This window comes from Pseudophryne corroboree, chromosome 7, assembly GCF_028390025.1.
Source record: "Pseudophryne corroboree isolate aPseCor3 chromosome 7, aPseCor3.hap2, whole genome shotgun sequence".
NCBI lineage: Eukaryota > Metazoa > Chordata > Amphibia > Anura > Myobatrachidae > Pseudophryne > Pseudophryne corroboree.
In genome coordinates this window covers 202,506,884-202,528,148 of record NC_086450.1, presented here as the reverse complement: position 1 = coordinate 202,528,148, position 21,265 = coordinate 202,506,884, and the positions used below count along the sequence as shown (strand labels likewise).

Here is a 21,265-nt window from a genome sequence, read left to right as displayed (position 1 = left end):
TCCTGTGCTGCAGCAGGTTAATGAAACTCAGCTGAGCTGCTGATTCCCAGGTAAGGAAGCCAGCACATATATTACATACAACCAGGCTGCCATCAGAAATTGTAGGGCCCGGGACTGACAAAATAGGCAGCCCTCCCCCTTCCCCCTCGCCCCCCCCCAAAAAAAAACAACACAAAAACAAATATATAAATATACAAATAACAAAAAAGTTATATATATATATATATATATATATATATATATATATATATAATAGGCACATACGGAGCAACACCATAGACCCTGTCACCAAATTATGCCCCACAGTAATGCCCCTGACAACACAATATACCCCCAACATTAATGCTTTAGTCACTATAATATGCCCCCACATTAATTATGCAGTACCTGCTTGTTGTGAGGGTCTTGCTTCTTGTGAGGGTTCTTCTCTATGTCGGGCGGTTCTCCCACCACCCCCCTGGCCGCCACTGCTGCAGCCGCTGCCACTGCAGTGCAGACTATTTGCGCCTGCCTGCTTCAATTGAAAATGTCCCTCCCAAAATGGCAACCACCTCAGAGGAGACAGTTATTAACTATCTCCTCTAAGGCGGCAGTCGTTTTGAGAGAGACATTTCTATTAGATTGCTGCGGACGGTGGCGGTGGAAGATGGGGATGGGCCGCATCGGAAGATGGGGACGGGCAGCGGGTGAATGGAGGCATGGGCAGCCCAGGCCCTCTCCTCTCTGTTAGAGAGTCCGAGCCCAGGACAGCTGTACCCGCAGCACCCACCTGATGGCGGGCCTGCATACAACATTGCATGTATGTTTATATGTACTGACTGGCTCCCTCCTGCAATGTGTGATCGGTGCTGCAGCCCAGGGGCAGTAGCCGCCACTGCCTGTGACCCTTCAATGGCTATCATTAGCTCTTACTAACATGTAGGGTAAAGCAGTGTTCTCTCTTACACAGTACACTGAATTGTCTACTTACAGCTCTGCTATAAAGCAATTGTAAGGAGAGAAACTGCAGGGAGCGGGAAAAACAGGCCAATTTCAAACTGTCTCTCATATTTACACCTGCTGAAGTTTCTGAAATACCCCTTTTCCTTATAAATGCAAGTTCACTGATATCTTCTAGGTTTGGCCAATGTGCGGGATTCCGGACGTACGTGGATTTTCTTTTAAAGGGGGAAATCACTTACAAGGCATGGTTTTGCTTGTAAGCGATTGCCCCTTTAAAAAGACATCCGAGATCAGACGGAATCCCACACGTAAGCTAAACTCAATTTGGATGGCATTACATACGACCCTTGTCTAAACGGTTTCTCACATTAATAGTGATCTTTAAAAAAAAAGCATGTCTGGAAATGCATAATCGAAGCTCAAAGGCACACATCCCGTGACTTCCTAAGGCCCAAGCCATCCACCAGCCACGCCTATATTGCACAGAGCTTTCCTTGGACCTGCTTGTCCTACCGCAAAATCTGCATTCCCCCCCACAAGCTTAACAATTTCCAACTTTAATTAATTTGCTTTCCTTTCATTTACTTAAAATATATATATATATATATATATATATATATATATATATATATATTTCACCCTCCTGTCAGCCTCTACTTCCCCAAGGCAGATATTTACTTTGTATAATGATAAAGTTAGACGTCTGGTAAATAAAATAGAGACGGTAGATCGCCGATTGATCTTTAAGATTGGTAGAGCTTAAGATAATGTACGTGTCCCAGTGGTGCAATGAAACAAGCATTTATGTTCACCCCTGATTTGTCAAGGAAGAATGATACAGCATGGCCTCTATCGCTTTGTGGAGTATGTGCAAAAACAGCTTTAATAAGGTGTAGTATGGCTGACCGCTGGTCAGGAGACCACCGGCCAGCATACCAACGCCGGGATCCCGGCGGAGAGGGGTTCACTGCGCTCGCCATGCTGCGTGCTCGGTGGCGACCTGAGGTCGCCACGGGTTCTATTCCCACTCTATGGGTGTCGTGGACAACCATGAGTGGAAATAGTTCATGTTGGTCAGCATGCCGACCATCAGGATAGTGAGGGGGCGGGATGTTGGTGGAGGTCATGTGACCGTCGGTCTCCTGACCGCCGGTCACATGAACACCACCCCTTTAATAACATGAGGCATTTGTGTATGTTAGAAGATAGGGTTACTGTTTGTCAATTATACATTTAAAAATAATATATATTTTTAAGAAACATTTATATCATTGTAAACTAAGGTAAAGTGTGTGTAGTTCAATTATTTTCAATGTGAAATCTCAAAGCAATGGAAAAGATCTAGAGCAGGAAACCAAGAAGGTACAAATCTTTCCTTATAATAAACTTCTTCACCTTTCATAAGATCTGTGTCACTTAACTCTCTCACCTGTTGCCTGATATTTGATCTGGTGAAATACATCCCTATCATTAACATTTCCATTAATCAAGTAATGTGCTCTATTTCCTTACAGTGTGATGGCATGTGGCCTCCATTAGCAAGGATCGACTCATAATCCACCGCTATTATGGTTAGTATTGATAACGACGGACAGTTCCTCATCCCGCAGCTGGGCAAGTGTGGAGTGAGATCTAATTCTCTTGTCTTGTTATATGAGTAGATGATGCTAAAGGAATGAACAGCTTCAACACTTAGACACCCTCCTGAGCTTCAGACTGGATCAGGACAACCACTGATGCATGACCCATTTCTCAGAACTCAAGAATTCCCTATTGCTATGTACTGTAGCAAGTAAACAAATTGTTTGGAAACCTTAAAAACACACACTATGCACTAAGATGCCAAATTGATAATTAGGGATAAAAACGTTTTTGTGATCTGGTAAGAAAGTTATGGAGAAATAGAGAAGCTAAGCAGAGATACGATGGACTTGGCACACAAGCGCAGGCTTGTTCCGAGTAAACTACTGCTGAATACATCAGGAGTTTAAGCTCCTAGCACACCATCTGTACTTGAACATACATTAGTCTTTTCCTCCTCTTGAAAACAAAATTGAATGATTAGGAATGACATCTAAAAGTCATAATTGGCCCAATATCATCAGTGAATCATCATTCTCTGTGTCAGGAAGATCAAGAATTCAATCCACTTGGGGAGTTTGCATTGGCCGTTTCCTTCTGTTTTTCTATTTTTATTTTTTTAAATGAAAAGCTCTTTTTCTGATGCAACTGAGCAAGTGTCAGATCACACATAGAATATATTATTGGAGAATAACATATTAGCAAAGTTAAAGTGCTTCCACATCCGTAACTAAACTTATTAATGCCTTTGGTGAGAGAGAACACATGTCCCCCCCATTCCCAACCCATACACACTTCCACTTTTGTGGCCAATAGTAGTCACCCTTGATGATGGCACATTTAGGTAAAGGTCTGTATACAGTACTATATATTTCATTATATCTACTGTAGTATGTAACGTTCCACTAAACCTTTCATCTGCATTATATAAATTAACAATTACTGTATTACAAAATGCAAAGCTAAAATACAGATGGCATCATTGTAAACACTGAAATATTTTCATGGGTGAGGCACAAACCATATTCCACTAAAGTGAAAGTAATTTATGGGTGAGCAAATAGCAGAGATACAAATTGTCAGTGTAGGGTACAGTGTACAGTGTCAACTGTAAGCTTTGCTGCCTGTACTACACCCCCTAACCCACCACACTTACCTCTTTTCCAAATACACCAACCACTCAATAATGCTTTTTATCCACACATTAGTGCAGTCTAAAGTACAGTCTAAAGTGTGTGTGTGTGTGTGTGTGTGTGTGTGGGGGGGGGGTAAGGGGTAACAGAAACGTAGGTGGAGTTAGTAAAATTTTAGCAGTGAGCAGTGCTGTGAAGTGGTGTGGAAAAGGTTTTTGAACAGGAGTTAGCATTTGACAGATGTACGAAAATTGATGGAGTATGGTGGCATGCTGATAGAGCAGCCATTCTCATTGCAAGTGGTGGCACTAGAGGTGGGAGCTCAGCACAGTCCAAAATTCAAATCGGGGAGCCACACCAACTGCCATTGAGTCCCAGGCGGCGATGTTTGCCAGTGTTTGGAATGGAATTTTGGTGCCCCACCACTGGAGCCCCCACTGCTTAGTACTATGTTGGACCTCATTCAGCCCCATATCTTGGGTGGATAGGTTGAAGGTACTGTGTTGGTTGGCAGTGATTTGGTGGTGTGAAAAATGTGAGCAGGATGTGGGGTCCTGGATGGTGTAGATGTCAAAGGCACTGGATCTAGTGCAGGGAAGGAGAAAATGTGATAGGAGTTGACAGGGCCAGTGCAAGGTTTCTCGGCACCCTAGGCAAAATTTGTGCCTAGGGCCCTTTCCCCCCTACCCACCCCTCAGGTGAAAGTCTGTTGCATGGCAATGTTGCTGCTCTTTCCACCCTCAGTCTGTTGCATGGCTGCTTTCTTCACCCCACATCCCATGTTTGTGTGTATGCTGCTGCATATTCACCCCCCCCCCTGTCTGTGTGCAAGCCTGCTGCGCATCTCCCCCCTGACTGCTGCTCTCCTCCGCTTCCCTTATCAAAATGCAGACAGTGCACTGTACAGTCACCTCGCCTGCGGGCTGCGATCCAGAGTTGGGACTGAGTAGTCTGGGAATTAGCCTGGAATGAAGAGCAATGCTGCAGGTCACCCCGAGGCTAAGACTTCAGGAACTGTCAAAGTTACTGCCTGTGCCTGGTGGAGGCAGACCGGAATGCTGCAGTACGGGATTGCTTGGCAACCATGGGCTACTCTAAGATATGGGTAACGGGGAAGGTGGTGGATTTTGCACCAGTCGTTACATCAAGGTGTCCAGGGAGAGTTAGCACCACACCACCTTTTCCTGGCAGCCTCAGCAGGCCGTCCCCTTAGGTCCCGATACCCCTAGATAGCTGCCTAGTGGAAGCACTGGCCCTGAGAGTTGAAGAAGAGTAAGGTGAGAGTAACTAAGACGAGTAGAAAGGTTCAGTAGGGGACTGCAGAGGCCACCGCCGGACATAGCCAATACCTGCTGTCCGCATCATTGAGTTCCCCTGTTGTCGGCTCCAGCGGGCTTCCAATCATCAGGGCCACTGCTGCTGTGGCGCCGAGTTCCCATGCCTGCACTGCATCCCACGGGAGCCGACTGGAGTGTGATGTCCTTTTCCAGGAGATGAAAATGGGTATCAGAAATGTAGGTAGAGTAAGCAAACTCTTTGCAGTGGGCAGTTTTGTGAAATGGGGTGGAAAAGGTTTTTGGACAGGAGTTAGCATTTGACGTATGAAAATTTATGGAGTATGGTGGCATGCTGATAGAGCAGCCATTGTCAATACAAGTGGTGGCTCTAGAGGTGGGACATTAGCACAGTCCAAAATTCAAATAGGGTAGCGATACCAACTGGCAGTGAGTCCTAGGCGGCGATGTTTGCCAGTGTTTGGAATGGCATTTGGTGTGGCTCCTCTATTTGAGTTTTAGTGCCCCACCACTGGAGCCTCCATTGCTCAGTACTATGTTGGACCTCATTCAGACCCTTGTCTCTGGTGGATAGGTTGAAGGTACTGTATTGGTTGGCAGTGATTTGGTGGTGTAAAGAATGTGAGCAGGGTGTGGGGTCCTGGATGGTGTAGATGGCACTGGAACTGGAGAGTTTGGATATTGTAATGCTGCCACATTCCATAGTGACTTTGTCACACACCCTGTGCCAAGTCAAGCATCTGAAACATTGGGAAGAATTATTTTTCTTTTTATTCGATTCCTGGTAATAAATTTCACATTAAAAGTGGGACCTGGCATTGGACCCTAACAACTGGCTCCCTAACCCGGCAAAATGCCGGGTCGGGTTGCTATAGCGGCGGGGCATGGAGCCGGCATCTGGGAGATGAGCTCATCTCCGCGCTGCCTCTCTCTATGTAGTAAATGGGTCCCAGGTCGCATCGACCCAGCAGCCCGTTCACACTGCCCCTGACCCGGTATTCAACCAAGGAATAACAATGCTTTTTTCCTGGGTTGAATTACCAGGTCAGGCGACCCGGAAATTCACCATGGGCCTTTTCACACCGCACAGCGACCCGTGTTGATGCGGCAATAAAGGGGATATAAAGGTGAAAGGGGTATAACAGATTAACATTTGTTATGTTTGCAGGGAAAATAAGAACACATCACACATACTGTGCTATTCCACCACGAGCAAGGTGGCTTGTGCTGTAAGTAGAGGGATAATAAACTGTGAAAGCCCTATGTTGCTGACCTGTTCACCATGCACATAATGAGCCCCAATGGACCAATAAATGCAAAAAAAAACCTATATATATATATATATATATATATATACACACACACACACACACACTCAAGAGCAGTCAGGGTGGCACTCGATAAAGGAATCACACAAACGCAGGAGAGTGCTTCAACGTTTCCAGACTTTACTGTCTCTTCGTCAGGATACAAAGGACCATACAAGAAAGACTGACCTTATATGCTCTCTTCACCCCATGTGCAATGCCGCACAGCGGGCAAACCGAGGACGCCCAATAATGACCTCAACAGGTTACACCCATGTCCGAGTACATCCCCAAAAAAACAACAAAGTACATATGCAGAAAAGAAAAAACACACATACCTTAAACATTAGATATATAAATATGGATACATAGTAGAAATATAGAGAATACAGACTTATTACAGAGTGTATATATATATATATATATATATATATATATATATATACACACACTGCTCAAAAAAATAAAGGGAACACTTAAACAACACAATGTAACTCCAAGTCAATCACACTTCTGTGAAATCAAACTGTCCACTTAGGAAGCAACACTGATTGATAATCAATTTCACATGCTGTTGTGCAAATGGTATAGACAACAGGTGGGAATTATAGGCAATTAGCAAGACACCCCCAATAAAGGTGTCGTTCTGCAGGTGGTGACCACAGACCACTTTTCAGCTCCTATGCTTTCACTCTAGTGGTAGCATGAGACGAACTCTACAACCCACACAAGTGGCTCTGGTAGTGCAGCTCATCCAGGATGGCACATCAATGCGAGCTGTGGCAAGAAGGTTTGCTGTGTCTGTCAGCGTAGTGTCCAGAGCATGGATGCGCTACCAGTAGACAGGCCAGTACATCAGGAGACATGGAGGAGGCCGTAGGAGGGCAACAACCCAGCAGCAGGACCGCTACCTCCGCCTTTGTGCAAGGAGGAACAGGAGGAGCACTGCCAGAGCCCTGCAAAATAACCTCCAGCAAGCCACAAATGTGCATGTGTCTACTCAAACGATCAGAAACAGACTCCATGAGGGTGGTATGAGGGCCCGACGTCCACAGGTGGGGTTTGTGCTTACAGCCCAACACCGTGCAGGACATTTGGCATTTGCCAGAGAACACCAAGATTGGCAAATTCGCCACTGGCGCCCTGTGCTTTTCACAGATGAAAGCAGGTTCTCACTGAGCACATGTGACAGACATGACAGAGTCTGGAAACGCCAAGGAGAACATTCTGCTGCCTGCAACATCCTCCAGCATGACCGGTTTGGCAGTGGGTCAGTAATGGTGTGGGGTGGCATTTCTTTGGGGGGCCGCACAGCCCTCCACGTGCTCGCCAGAGGTAGCCTGACTGCCATTAGGTACCGAGATGAGATCCTCAGACCCCTTGTGAGACCATATGCTGGTGCGGTTGGCCCTGGGTTCCTCCTAATGCAAGACAATGCTAGACCTCATGTGGCTGGAGTGTGTCAGAAGTTCCTGCAAGATGAAGGCATTGATGCTATGGACTGGCCCGCCCATTCCCCAGACCTGAATCCAACTGAGCACATCGTGGACATCATGTCTCGCTCCATCCACCAACGCCACGTTGCACCACAAACTATCCAGGAGTTGGCGGATGCTTTAGACCAGGTCTGGGAGGGAATCCCTCAGGAGACCATCTGCCACCTCATCAGGAGCATGCCCAGGCATTGTAGGGAGGTCATACAGGCACATGGAGGCCACACACACTACTGAGCCTCATTTTGACTTGTTTTAAGGACATTACATCAAAGTTGGATCAGCCTGTAGTGGGTTTTTCCACTTTAATTTTGAGTGTGACTCCAAATCAAGACCTCCATGGGTTAATAAATTTGATTTCCATTGATAATTTTTGTGTGATTTTGTTGTCATTCATTCAGGGGTCATTCTAGGATATGTTATTTTAGTGTTCCCTTTATTTTTTTGAGCAGTGTATATATATATATATATGGAAAACAAAAGGTGGGAATAGGCGCCTCCTAGCATAAGGTCACAATCTGAGCGACGCCACCAATGATATCCTGTTAGTGTTCCTCCATCTTGTCACTCACATGGTTAGAAAAAGAGTAAAAAAGGGACCAATAGTGTAATACTTTTTACACAAACAATACACATTTATTTGGAACTAGTCCGACAGTAAAAACATTGCCCGTACCATATAATGAATTAAAAACAGCTTATCTGTATTTTAAGTCGTCCATACGTGTGAACACTCACATACGTGTGAGTGTTCACACGTATGGACGACTTAAAATACAGATAAGCTGTTTTTAATTCATTATATGGTACGGGCAATGTTTTTACTGTCGGACTAGTTCCAAATAAATGTGTATTGTTTGTGTAAAAAGTATTACACTATTGGTCCCTTTTTTACTCTTTTTCTAACCATGTGAGTGACAAGATGGAGGAATACTAACAGGATATCATTGGTGGCGTCGCTCAGATTGTGACCTTATGCTATTTTAAAGGTGGTTGGAATTCCACCATACACGGTACAGTTCCACTCTACAGGGTGATATCAAGGGTGATGGTCACATTATATATATAATATTACACTAGGAGGCGCCTATTCTCACCTTTTGTTTTCCAGATTTACCATTGGTGGGCTTGAACAGCTAACCACTGGAGAAAAGGGCTGCCACCCCACGAAATATAACATTGGGGGAGTGTATTTTAGATACAAGAAACTGACCATAGAGAAAAGGAGAGGTCGTTTTTAAGGAGGGTTTAGCGCCATTTACCACCATCAACCTTTTGCATATATATATATATATATATATATATATACTGTGGTTGTTTCGGCGGCGCCCTCCGTAAGTGGTAATTGCTGCCACTCAATATGCTGTGGTTGTTCCGGCGGCACTCAAGCAGTCTGGACAAGTAGGTAAATGCTAGGATCTTTATTAGACCATCCAACTGCGTTTCGGGGTTCTACCCCGTCGTCAGGGACAAAGTGTTCACAATAAGCACAATACAAGGCACACTTATATACACATACCAACATCTGAAACAAATTAAAATTAGAATTAACATAAAGCGGAGCTCACCTGCCGGACGCGTTCAGCTTCAGCCACCCCCGTGCACGCCAAACAAGGAGTGCTTGAAGATGACGTCAGCCGGCATCACTGGACACGTGAGGACTGCACCAAGAGCTTGTTGCTAGGTGAACCTAAACAAAACACAAACCAATACTATAAGGCGGACATATTACTTTCACCACCGTGCAACAATAAACATTTAAAATAACAAGCCCAAATAACAGTACACAAACTCTTATTAATTATGGGCCACTATTGTTTGCCTGATCATTTAAGTTTGCTGAGAACTAGATTTCATATCAATATCATCATATATTTATATCATAAGGTATTATATTATAAACCAGTAGGGAGTGATATACAAGTCAACTGAACTTCTCAAAGGTTATATATATATTTAAAGTATTAATGTAGTCACCTATATCACAAAAACTGTACCTGAGAACCTTGTGATGTGTGGGGCAGACGTCACTAGTTTATACACCTGCATACCGCATTCGGCAGGTGTAGAGGCGGTGAGAGCTTTGATTTCTGACACCCCACTTTATAAGGAAGCTTCTATTCCGTTCTTTTTGCATCTTCTGCATTTGGTACTTACCCATAATTATTTTTCCTTTAATGGTAAAATATATTTACAGAGAGCGGTTTGTGCGATGGGGTCCACAGTGGCCCCATCGTACGCGAACGCTTATATGCTTCAAGTAGAAAGTGACCTTTTTCTTAACAACCAGCAGGTCAATTCTAAACTACTTTACTATAGGCGCTACATTGATGACCTGCTCATTTTTTGGCTAGACACTGGAGAAGCATTACAGTTTGTGTTGGACAAACATAATGACACGGATAGTGTCATTAAATTTACTTATGAAATGAGTAAAGTATCCATTCATTTTCTTGATGTTGTGATCTCGATACAGGATGGTACCATCAAGACATCCATTTACATCAAGCCTACTGATAGAAATTCGTTACTCAGTCATGATAGTTTCCATCCCCTAGCTTTACGTAAAGGCCTCCCGTATTCTCAATTCTTAAGGGTCAGACGCATTACGTCTGACCCTGTTGAATGTGAACAGGACATAGACTCTATGATGACAAAGTTTATTGACAGAGGATACCCTAAAAAAGAACTGCTGACCCTTAAACAAAAGGTCCTCAGTATGCCTAGAGAGTACACACTAAGGGACCGATCAGTGACAGCATCACACAAGAATATGGATAATAGGGCAGTGATCCCTTGGGTTAACAAGTACACAGTGGACACAGAATGCACCACTAAAAAGGCTAAAGCACTTTGGCCTATAATAAACACAGACAAGGATTTGCCAGCTCTACATAATAGTCACTTGTTACCTAGTTATAAAAGAGGCACTAACTTAGCGGATAAAGTGGTGAAACTTGATATTTTTCCTCTAACTAAGCAGCGCCAGTCCCACTTTCTTAGACCCAAATTAGGTTGCTTTAAGTGCCTGGGGTGCTCAACATGCAACACCCTCCTTACTGGTTCTATTTCTCATCATCCCTCATCTGGGAAAATCTTTAAAATTAACCACAGGGTTACTTGTACCACCACGCATGTTATATGCTTAAGTGCCCTTGTGGGTTGGCATACGTGGGTAAAACCCAGCGCCAGTTCCGTGAACGCATGGCTTGTCATCGGAGCTCTATAAAACAAGCGTTAGAGAACGGGTCCAGTGACCAGCCTGTGGCACGACATTACCTACAGGCTCGTCATAGTGTAGCCAGCATTCGAGGTATTATCATAGATCATGTGCCGCCCTCCCATAGAGGAGGTAATAGAGGGAAGATATTATTACAAAGGGAAAGCAGGTGGATATTCATACTGAATACCATAGCACCGGGGGGTTTAAAAACTTTAAATGAACACCTCGGGTTGCAATCCTTTTTGTGATATAGGTGACTACATTTTACTTTAAATATATATATAGCCTTTAAGAAGTTCAGTTGACTTGTATATCACTCCCTACTGGTTTATAATATAATACCTTATGATATAAATATATGATGATATTAATATGAAATCTAGTTCTCAGCAAACTTAAATGATCAGGCAAACAATAGTGGCCCGTAATTAATAGGAGTTCGTGTACTGTTATATGGGCTTGTTATTTAAAATGTTTATTGTTGCACGGTGGTGAAAGTAATATGTTCGCCTTATAGTATTGGTTTGTGTTTTGTTTAGGTTCACCTAGCAACAAGCTCTTGGTGCGGTCCTCACGCGTCCGGCGATGCCGGCTGACGTCATCTTCAAGCGCTCCTTGTTTGGCGTGCACCGGGGTGGCTGAAGTCGAACGCGTCCGGCAGGTGATCTCCGCTTTATGAGTTGATAAGTTGATCGCAGCAGGACATTTTTTTAGCAGTTGGGCAAAACCATGTGCACTGCAGGAGGAGCAGATATAACATGTGCAGAGAGAGTTAGATTTGGGTGTGGTGAGCTCAATCTGCAATCTTAATTGCAGTGTAAAAATAAAGCAGCCAGTATTTACCCTGCACAGAAACAAAATAACCCACCCAAATCTAACTCTCTCTGCACATGTTATATCTGCTCCCCCTGCAGTGCACATGGTTTTGCCCAACTGCTAAAAAATTTCCTGCTGCGATCAACTTGGAATTACCCCCAATGTTAATTCTAATTTTAATTTGTTTCTGATGTTGGTATGTGTATATAAGTGTGTCTTGTATTGTGCTTATTGTGAACACCTTGTCCCTGACGATGGGGTAGAACCCCGAAACGCCGTTGGATGGTCTAATAAAGATCCTAGCATTTACCTACTTGTCCAGACTGCTTGAGTGCCGCCGGAACAACCACAGCATATTGAGTGGCAGCAATTACCACTTACGGAGGGCACCACAGTACTTTAAACTCACTATCCGACTTGGAGTGCCGGGTGAACAGTTCTATATATATATATATATATATATATATATATATATATATATGTTCAATAGGAAGATGCAAAATAAAATGTACTGTATACTGTACCTATCAGCTCCACATAGAGGAGTGCCTCAGCAGGGCAGTAACAAGGGTTGTGCGAGCAGTGCCATCACAAAGGGTGCAGTGCCCTTGGGGTCAGCACAATCACTGCCCCATTGCACCGGCATGTGGCTTCCATAGTGCCTGAAACATCACCCTGCAGTCAGAATCGCTACTGCAAAGCTGACCGCAGCATCAAAAGAATGCTCTGGGAAGGCACCCTGCAACCTGTGGAGCTGCCAGAAGCTTCCTAAGAAGGCTCTAGGCAGTGCTCTACTTACCAAAGCCAGCAGCCTCTCCCCCTAGGCGTGACATCAGTGTGTCACAGGCTTAGGGGGCTGGTACAGCACAGAATGTAGTGCCATCCTGTTATCACCTGTGCCACAGGGCTATCCCGCCCCGCATGTAAGTGCCCCCCCTCCGTAGAAGTGCAAAAGCATTGCACAGCGGCGATGCTTTTGCACTTTAGGAGTAGCTCCCGGCCAGCACAGCTTTAGTGTGCTGGCCGGGAGCAAGTCGTCGCTCCCCGGCCCGCAGCGGCTGCGTGTGATGTCACGCAGCGGCTGCGGCCCGCCCCCCGCACGGTCCGGCCAGGCCTGCGTTGGCCAGACCCCGCCCGCAAAACGCGACCAAACGCCGGTGTTCCGCCCCCGCCCAGCCACCGCCTCTGCTTGTCAATCAGGCAGAGGCGATCGTAGCTCAGCGACGGCCTTTGGCCATCTGGCATGCGCCAGCGCACTGCGGCGTGGCACATGCACAGTTTTGACCCGATCGCTGCGCTACAATAGACTGCAACGTGCGATCGGGTCAGAATGACCCCAATGGCTATAACCATTATAAATATATATATATATATATATATATATGGGGTGGTATTCATGTGACCGACGGTCGGGAGACCGACGGTCACATGACCTCCTCCAGCATCCCGACCCCACTATCCCGAAGGTCGGCATGCCGACCAACAGGGACTATTTCCACTCGTGGGTGTCCACGACACCCATAGAGTGGGAATAGAACCCGTGGCGACCGCAGGTCGCCACCGAGCCCGCAAGGTGCTTGCTGCACTCGCCCCTCCCCGCCGGGATCCCGGCGTCGGTATGCTGCTGGGATCCCGGCGTCGGTAAGCTGACCGCCGGTCAGGAGACCGCCGGTCAGCCATACTACACCCATATATGTGTAATCGGCATGAAGCTCTACAGACAGCTACTGTGATTGACGGAGTACCTGGATCTTTCCATTTATAGTTAATGTTCTTTAATGCAACATTTTCTTGGTACATAGATGTTAGCGTTGCCTGAACTTGCCCCATTATAAAACACAATTTCACTGTATATACATGATGCAAGAGTCTAATTGTTTAGTACATAAGGACTGACAGACAGGTTGGCATGCTCCCTGGCAAGGGATGAGCACAGTGATTGATATGTTTTCTCAGTTTGTAGGATTTGGGGTGATTATGAGATTTTGAATATGTTCAAGGAACAAAACTAAAGATGTTCGTACAAAGGAGTTGTCAGAAAAATATTTTGAAGAGTTTTCAGTTCTGTTTGTTTCTGTCACCGCAGATCATTTTTTGTTATATATGAGGGTGAGTGGGAGTAATCCCAGCTAAATGCTTCTCTTCACCACAGGACAACAGACAGAGGGGTCATGTAGGAAGCAGACCAGATGGATGAAGAGAGCAAATGCCATTTCTTAACTTCTAGTCATTCACATATTTCTTACAATAGACATTCACAAGTAAGTAACTATGCAACTGTCTGTGTACTCAGTTTTAATGGAGCTGGGAGAATGAGTTACTCACAATAAAGCATCTAATCTTTCACCCAAACACAATTATGAGATATTGTGGTTGAAGACAATACTGTATATTCTAAAGAACATCTAGTTTTGAAGCTCTACGGAACCATTACGAAATTAGCAAGTGTCCATAGTAATGTTTTATGATTATCCCCTAACTGCAGTATTCTGTATCTATAATTTGCATACTCAGTGGTGCCAATGAATTCCGGTTGATGATTCCTACTGTCCCATTGTCTCAACATTAACTTACCACTAGCCATAAATAATGAAAATAGTGACAGACAACAGGATAGGTATTGAAAAAGACAATATTTTATTGATTATTAAAGAACTACCGTATGGTGGCTTATCAATGAATGGACAGGAAACACACAGACATGGACTTAAACCTGGTGTACATCTGTCTTTTAAACTTTACATAGTGAACTTCAGTGCCGTAACTAGACTTTTTGGTGCCCTGTGCCAGCGAGAGAATTGGTGCCCCCCCCCATCCTTTTTCTAATAGGGACATAAGGCGCATGCCTCATGGTGAAGAGGCATGATAAGATTGATCCCAGAGAAAACCCATGCTATGATGCCCCTTCACACATTTTATATACAGTATACACAAATCCTCTTAGTTTATACCACATTCATGCACTTAACTTGAGAGCTTGCTGCTATTCACTTACAATACCCATTATTAAAAACACATTTCAATATACTGCCATACCCAGGATTCAAACCTATAAGCTGTTGAATTCTAATCATTGAGCTATTATGATCACTATATGAAGCTACTGATACTTTGTGAAAAAAAAATAATCAGCATTGAAATTGAGCAGATCTATATATAGTGTGCAGCCACACATCCAATCTCTTGCAGCCAGACACTACATAGATCTGCTCAGTCGCAATGCTAATCACCCCTTCACAAAGTACAAGATAAGTTTCAAATAGAATTCTCTAGCTTAGAATTATCTACCTTTCTCTTTAAGGGCACATACAGTAGCTCAATGAATCAATTAGTGTTTGACTGCAATGCCACAGGCAATGGGTTACAATCCTGGGCATGTCAGAATTTTGAAATGTAATAAAGGACAGTGTGACTGCATAACAAAGAAATCTCAAGTTGAGTTCATGAATGTTGTGTAGGTATTCGCAACAGAAGGGGTGGGGGTAGGAGAAAGGGGCGGTCAGGATATACTGGGCTTCCAAAAGGGGGAATCTGCAGTGAAAGTAATTAAGACAGATAACTGACAAGTGCCAACAGCGCCCCCTATCCAGCAGCGCTATGTGCGGTGCCCCCTCCGCACACACCTAGTTACAGCCCTGGTGAACTTCCCAGTCAGGTGATGCCATCAGTCTCCAGCAGTGATGAACCTTTTCAGGAAACTTAATCAGGGAAACCACAAAAAAAATTTAAAACCGCAAAACCGGGTGTGAGTCAGATAAGATCAAGAAAAAGAGCTGAACGTAACTTATATAAACAATTAAACAATTAAAACCCACCCCCATATCTAGATTATAAAGGGGGCGCAAGGCATACTGTACCCCGGGCCCCCCTTTGTCTGGGCCCCCAAGCCGGAGCACACTGACATCACTAGCTTTCTTTTTTATGCAGCAGCAGAACCAGGACAGTATGCAGTGCAGGCAGAGACACAGGAGTATCCGATTTCATGAGATACCGATGGAGCTTTCCGACCACAGGAGAAATAGGAGGGGGGAGATAGCTGTAAGTGACACAGGAATCCCAGGTTGTCTTTCAATTAGGTGGAGCTATAAACAGTACAGCATTATTAAACTATTAGTTTAAATCTAATATACAGTACACACAGAGCCGGCCCTAGCCAATTTGATGCCCTAGGCAAAATTTTGTTTGGTGCCCCCTAGCTCCGCCGCTAGTTCTGCATCTGTACCTGCAACGCTCAGGTAGTGGGGCCCACCGGGGGTTACCCTGTGGGCCAGGTCAACTCTGCACAATGCCACAGTAATGACCATAATACATATAATTCCACACAGTAAAGGAACCTTACACATATGCCCCACATTAGTAATGCCCATAATACACATAATGCCACACAGTAATGCACCTTATACATATGCCCCACATTAGTAATGCCCATAATACACATATACTGCCACAGATACTGCCACACTTGCTGGTTATACAAAAAGATCAGTATCAAACATGTAGAAACTGTCCATTCTCTTCACTATTCAGTGTGTTTGCTGGTGTCTGTTACTCCCGTTAACTGCATGCCCTTTACTTTATACTGTGGGAGCTAAATGCTCTGCCCTCCAGTATGATGTGTCCAAAAGTCATGCTGCACTGATGTTTCATATAGAAATAGCACAACGCAACTTACTGACCACGTTACAGTGCTAGATGGCAGGGGAATTTTACGGTATGGACTGACTAGGAAATAAAGTGTGGGGCACTGCCCATGTTATGTCCCTGCAGATACCTGGGGTTTGCACAGGGATAAGGAACACACACAGGATGGCAGGGTCCCCCTCCCCCATGTGCACAAGCAGTATAGGTGATGTCAGGTTTCTGTGAAGCAGTCTTCCAAAATACACATGTGTTATCATAAGAAGCCATCCAGTAATAACCTTATATAGTCAGTAAAAATGTCACAGGTCCAGGAATTGCATTTGCTGGGCTTCTGCTGTCTGTCTGAGGTCTCACAAGTCAGGGGCATTCAAGCATGTCGGAGGAAGTTTAAGGCACAGTGTGCATTTTTTTGACAAATGTAAACAGCAGTGTATACAAGTACTGATTGAATACATTTGGAAAGTAACAGTTAGTTTGCGGACTGTCCCTCTCAGCATGAGATACTGCAGGGACATGCTTGGAAGCCCCTAGACATGCTTGAATGCCCTAGGCAAATGCCTAGCCTGCCTATAGCTAAGGCCGGCTCTGAGTACACATAATTTTATTTTATATTATACTCTTAACCCCCCTCCCCCGGTCACTGGGGCTACTGTGTCTTAAGTGCCCCGGGCACCCCCAAGGCTTAATCCGTTCCTGCCCACCCCTTTAGCACCAGGCTTAATATATAGTGCATCCGGAAAGTATTCACAGCGCTTCACTTTTTCCACATTTTTTTATGTTACAGCATACTTGCCTACCTGACCCTCTCCATGAGGGAGAAAATGCTCTGTTCCTGGACTTTCCATGTAATGTAATAGCCATCACCTGTGGTGAAACACCTTTCTTATCAATTACCTAGCTCACCACAGGTGATGGCAAGCATACATTACCAGGAAAGTCCAGGAACAGAGCATTTTCTCCCTCATGGAGAGGGTCAGGTAGGCAAGTATGTGTTACAGCCTTATTCCAAAATGGAATAAATTAATTTTTTCCCACAAAATTCTACACACAATACCACATAATGACAACGTGAAAAAAGTTTTTTGAGTTTTTTGCAAGTTTATTAAAAATAAAAAACTAAGTAATCACATGTACAGAAATATTCACAGCCATGAAGCTCAAAATTGAGCTTAGGTGCAACCTGTTTCCACTGATCATCCTTGAGATGTTTCTACAGCTTAATTGGAGTCCACCTGTGATTGGACAGTTGATTGGACATGATTTGGAAAGGCACACACCTGTCTATATAAGGTCTTACACTTGACAGTGCATGTCTAAGCACAAACCAAGCATGAAGTCAAAGAAATTGTCTGTAGACTTCTGAGACAGGATTATTTCAAGGCAAAAATCTTGGGAAGGGTACAGAAAAATATCTGCTGTTTTGAAGGTCCCAATGAGCACAGTGGCCTCCATCATCCTTAAATGGAAGAAGTTTGGAACCACCAGGACTCTTCCTAGAGCTGGCCAGCCATCTAAACTGAGTGATCGGTGGAGAAGGGCTCTAAGTCAGGGAGGTGACCAAGAACCCGTTGGTCACTCTGCCAGAGCTACAGCATTCCTCTGTGGAGAGAGGAGAACCTTCCAGAAGGACAACCATCTCTGCAGCAATCCACCAATCAGGTTTGTATGGTAGAGTAGCCAGACTGAAGCCACTCCTTACTAAAAAGCACATGGCTGCCTGCCTGGAGTTTGCCAAAATGTATCTGAAGGACTCTCAGACCATGAGAAACAAAATTCTCTGGTCTGATGAGACAAAGATTTAACTCCTTGGCGTGAATGCCAGGCGTTATGTTTGGAGGAAACCAGACACCGCTCATCACCAGGCCAATACCATCCCTACAGTGAAGCATGGTGGTGGCAGCATCATGCTGTGGGGATGTTTTTCAGCGGTAGGAACTGGGAGACTAGTCAGAATAGAGGGAAAGATGACGCAGCAATGTACAGAGATATCCTGGATGAAAACCTGCTCCAGAGCACTATTGACCTTAGACTGGGGTGACGGTTCATCTTTCATCAGGACAACAACCCTAAGCACACAGTGAAGATATCAAAGGAGTGGCATCAGGACAATTCTGTGAATGTCCTTGAGTGTCCCAGCCAGAGCCCAGACTTGAATCCAAATGAACATCTCTGCGGAGATCTGAAAATGGCTGTGCACCAATGCTTCCCATCTAACCTGATGGAGCTTGAGAGGTGCTGAATAGAGGAATGGGAGAAACTGCTCAAAGATAGGTTTGCCAAGCTTGTGGCGTTATATTCCAAAAGACTTGAGGCTGTGATTTCTGCCAAAGGGGCATCAACAAAGTATTTAGCAAAGGCCGTGAATACTTATGTACATGTGATTTCTTAGTTTTGTATTTTTAAGAAATTTGCAAAAATCGTAAAAAAACTTTTTTTCATGTTGTCATTACGGGGTATTGTTTGTACAATTTTGAGGGAAAAAATTATTTATTCCATGTTGGAATAAGGCTGTAACACAACAAAATGTGGAAAAAGTGAAGCGCTATGAATACTTTCCAGATGCACTGTACATTGGTTCAACAAATTACTGTCAATCACCAACCCATCAACAACTCCTACTGTACATTTTAAAGCCCCATTCAGTAAGACTGTCACGGCTTTACCACCATCAGGCTTAATACAGCTTTCTGCTTTTCTTCATTCCAGGGGAATTTTTGTGTGATTTTGTTGTCAGCACATTCAACTATGTAAAGAACAAAGTATTTAATAAGAATATTTCTTTCATTCAGATCTAGGATGTGCTATTTTAGTGTTCCCTTTATTTTTTTGAACAGTGTATATATTTTTTTTAAATGTTAGTAATGTGTGTTTTAGCCCTGGAAGCACAACATCAGATTCATTTGATTTTCATCAATTTGAAGTATATGTAAATATACTGCTAATGTAACAACTGCACAGTGTTAGTACCAAAATGGTAAAGTTCTGTGTTGGAATTTCCTATTTTGATATTCTAGAGTCAAATTCATCACCAGAATGACACATAAGAGATCTGTAAGGCCGGCTACATTATAATTTACGACTTGATACTAGAGATGTGCAGCGGGCATTTTTCGTGTTTTGTGTTTTGGTTTAGGATTCGGTTCCGCGGTCGTGTTTTGGATTCGGACGCATTTTGGCAAAACCACCCTTTCGGATTTTTGTCAGATTCGGATGCGTTTTGGATTCGGGTGTTTTTTTTTAAAAAACCTCAAAAACAGCTAAAATCATAGAATTTGGGGGTAATTTTGATCCTATAGTATTATTAACCTCAATAACCATAATTTCCACTCATTTCCAGTCTATTCTGAACACCTCACACCTCACAATATTATTTTTAGTCTTAATATTTGCACCGAGGTCACTGTATGACTAAGCTAAGCGACCAAGTGGGCGGCACAAACACCTGGACCATCTAGGAGTGGCACTGCAGTGTCAGACAGGATGGCAGTTTTAAAAACTAGGCCCCGAAGAGCATATAATGCAAAGAAAAAAAAGAGGTGCAAGATGGAATTGTCCTTGGGCTCTCCCACCCACCCGTATGTTGTATAAACAGGACATTCACACTTTAACAAACCAATCATTTCAGCGACAGGTTCTGCCACACGACTGTGGCTGAAATGACTGGTTAGTTTGGGCCCCCACCAAAAAAGAAGCAATCAATCTCTCCTTGCACAAACTGGATCTACAGAGGCAAGATGTCCACCTCATTCTCATCCTCCGATTCCTCACCCCTTCACTGTGTACATCCTCTTCCTCACAGAGTATTAATTCGTCCCCACTGGAATACACCATCACAGGTCCCTGTGTACTTTCTGGAGGCAATTGCTGGTAAAGGTCTCCACAGAGGAATTTATAATTCATTTTGATGAACATAATCTTCTCCACAATATCTGGAAGTAACCTCCGACGCCGATCGCTGACAACGTGACCGGCTGAACTAAACACTCTTTCAGCGTACACACTGGAGGGGGGGCAACTTAGGTAAAATAAAGCCAGTTTGTGCAAGGGACTCCAAATTGCCTCTTTCCTGCCAGTATACGTACGGACTGTCTGACATGCCTACTTGGATGCTGTCACTCATATAATCCTCCACCATTCTTTCAATGGTGACAGAATCATATGCAGTGACAGTAGACATGTCAGTAATCGTTGGCAGGTCCTTCAGTCCGGACCAGATGTCAGCACTTGCTCCTGACTGCCCTGCATCACCGCCAGTGGGTGGTTTTGATAATTTTACCTTTTTCCTGGCAGCCCCAGTGGCGGTAGAAAATGAAGGAGGAGCTGTTGGCGGGTCACGTTCCGCTTGACTTGAAAATTGTCTCACCAGCAGGTGTTTGAACATCTGCAGACTTGTGTCTGCCAGAAAGAGAGATACAACGTAGGCTGTAAACCTAGGATCGAGCACGGTGGCCAAAATGTAGTGCTCTGATTTCAACAGATTGACCACCCGTGAATCCTGGTTAAGCGAATGAAGGGCTCCATCCACAAGTCCCACATGCCTAGTGGAATTGCTCCGCATTAGCTCTTCCTTCAATCTCTCCAGCTTCTTCTGCAAAAGCCTGATGAGAGGAATGACCTGACTTAGGCTAGCAGTATCTGAACTGACTTCACGTGTGGCAAGTTCAAAGAGTTGGAGAAACTTGCACAACATGGAAATTATTCTCTACTGCACTTGAATCAGGTGCATTCCCCCTCCATTGCCTATATCGTAGGCAGATGTATAGGCTTGAATGGCCTTTTGCTGCTCCTCCATCCTCTGAAGCATATAGAGGGAATTCCACCTCATTACCACCTC

At 44.3% G+C, this 21,265-nt stretch overlaps 1 long non-coding RNA gene across 1 annotated transcript in view; it reads left to right on the top strand.

Annotated features, from left to right (window-relative positions):
• Window positions 1–14,047, top strand: part of LOC134943521 (uncharacterized) — a 50,760-nt gene extending 36,713 nt beyond the window's left edge. The window contains exons 2-3 of the long non-coding RNA XR_010181585.1: window positions 2,457–2,513; window positions 13,943–14,047. This is a non-coding gene — a long non-coding RNA (uncharacterized LOC134943521). The remainder of the gene's footprint in view (window positions 1–2,456; window positions 2,514–13,942) is intronic.
• The last annotated feature ends 7,218 nt before the right edge of the window (window positions 14,048–21,265 follow it).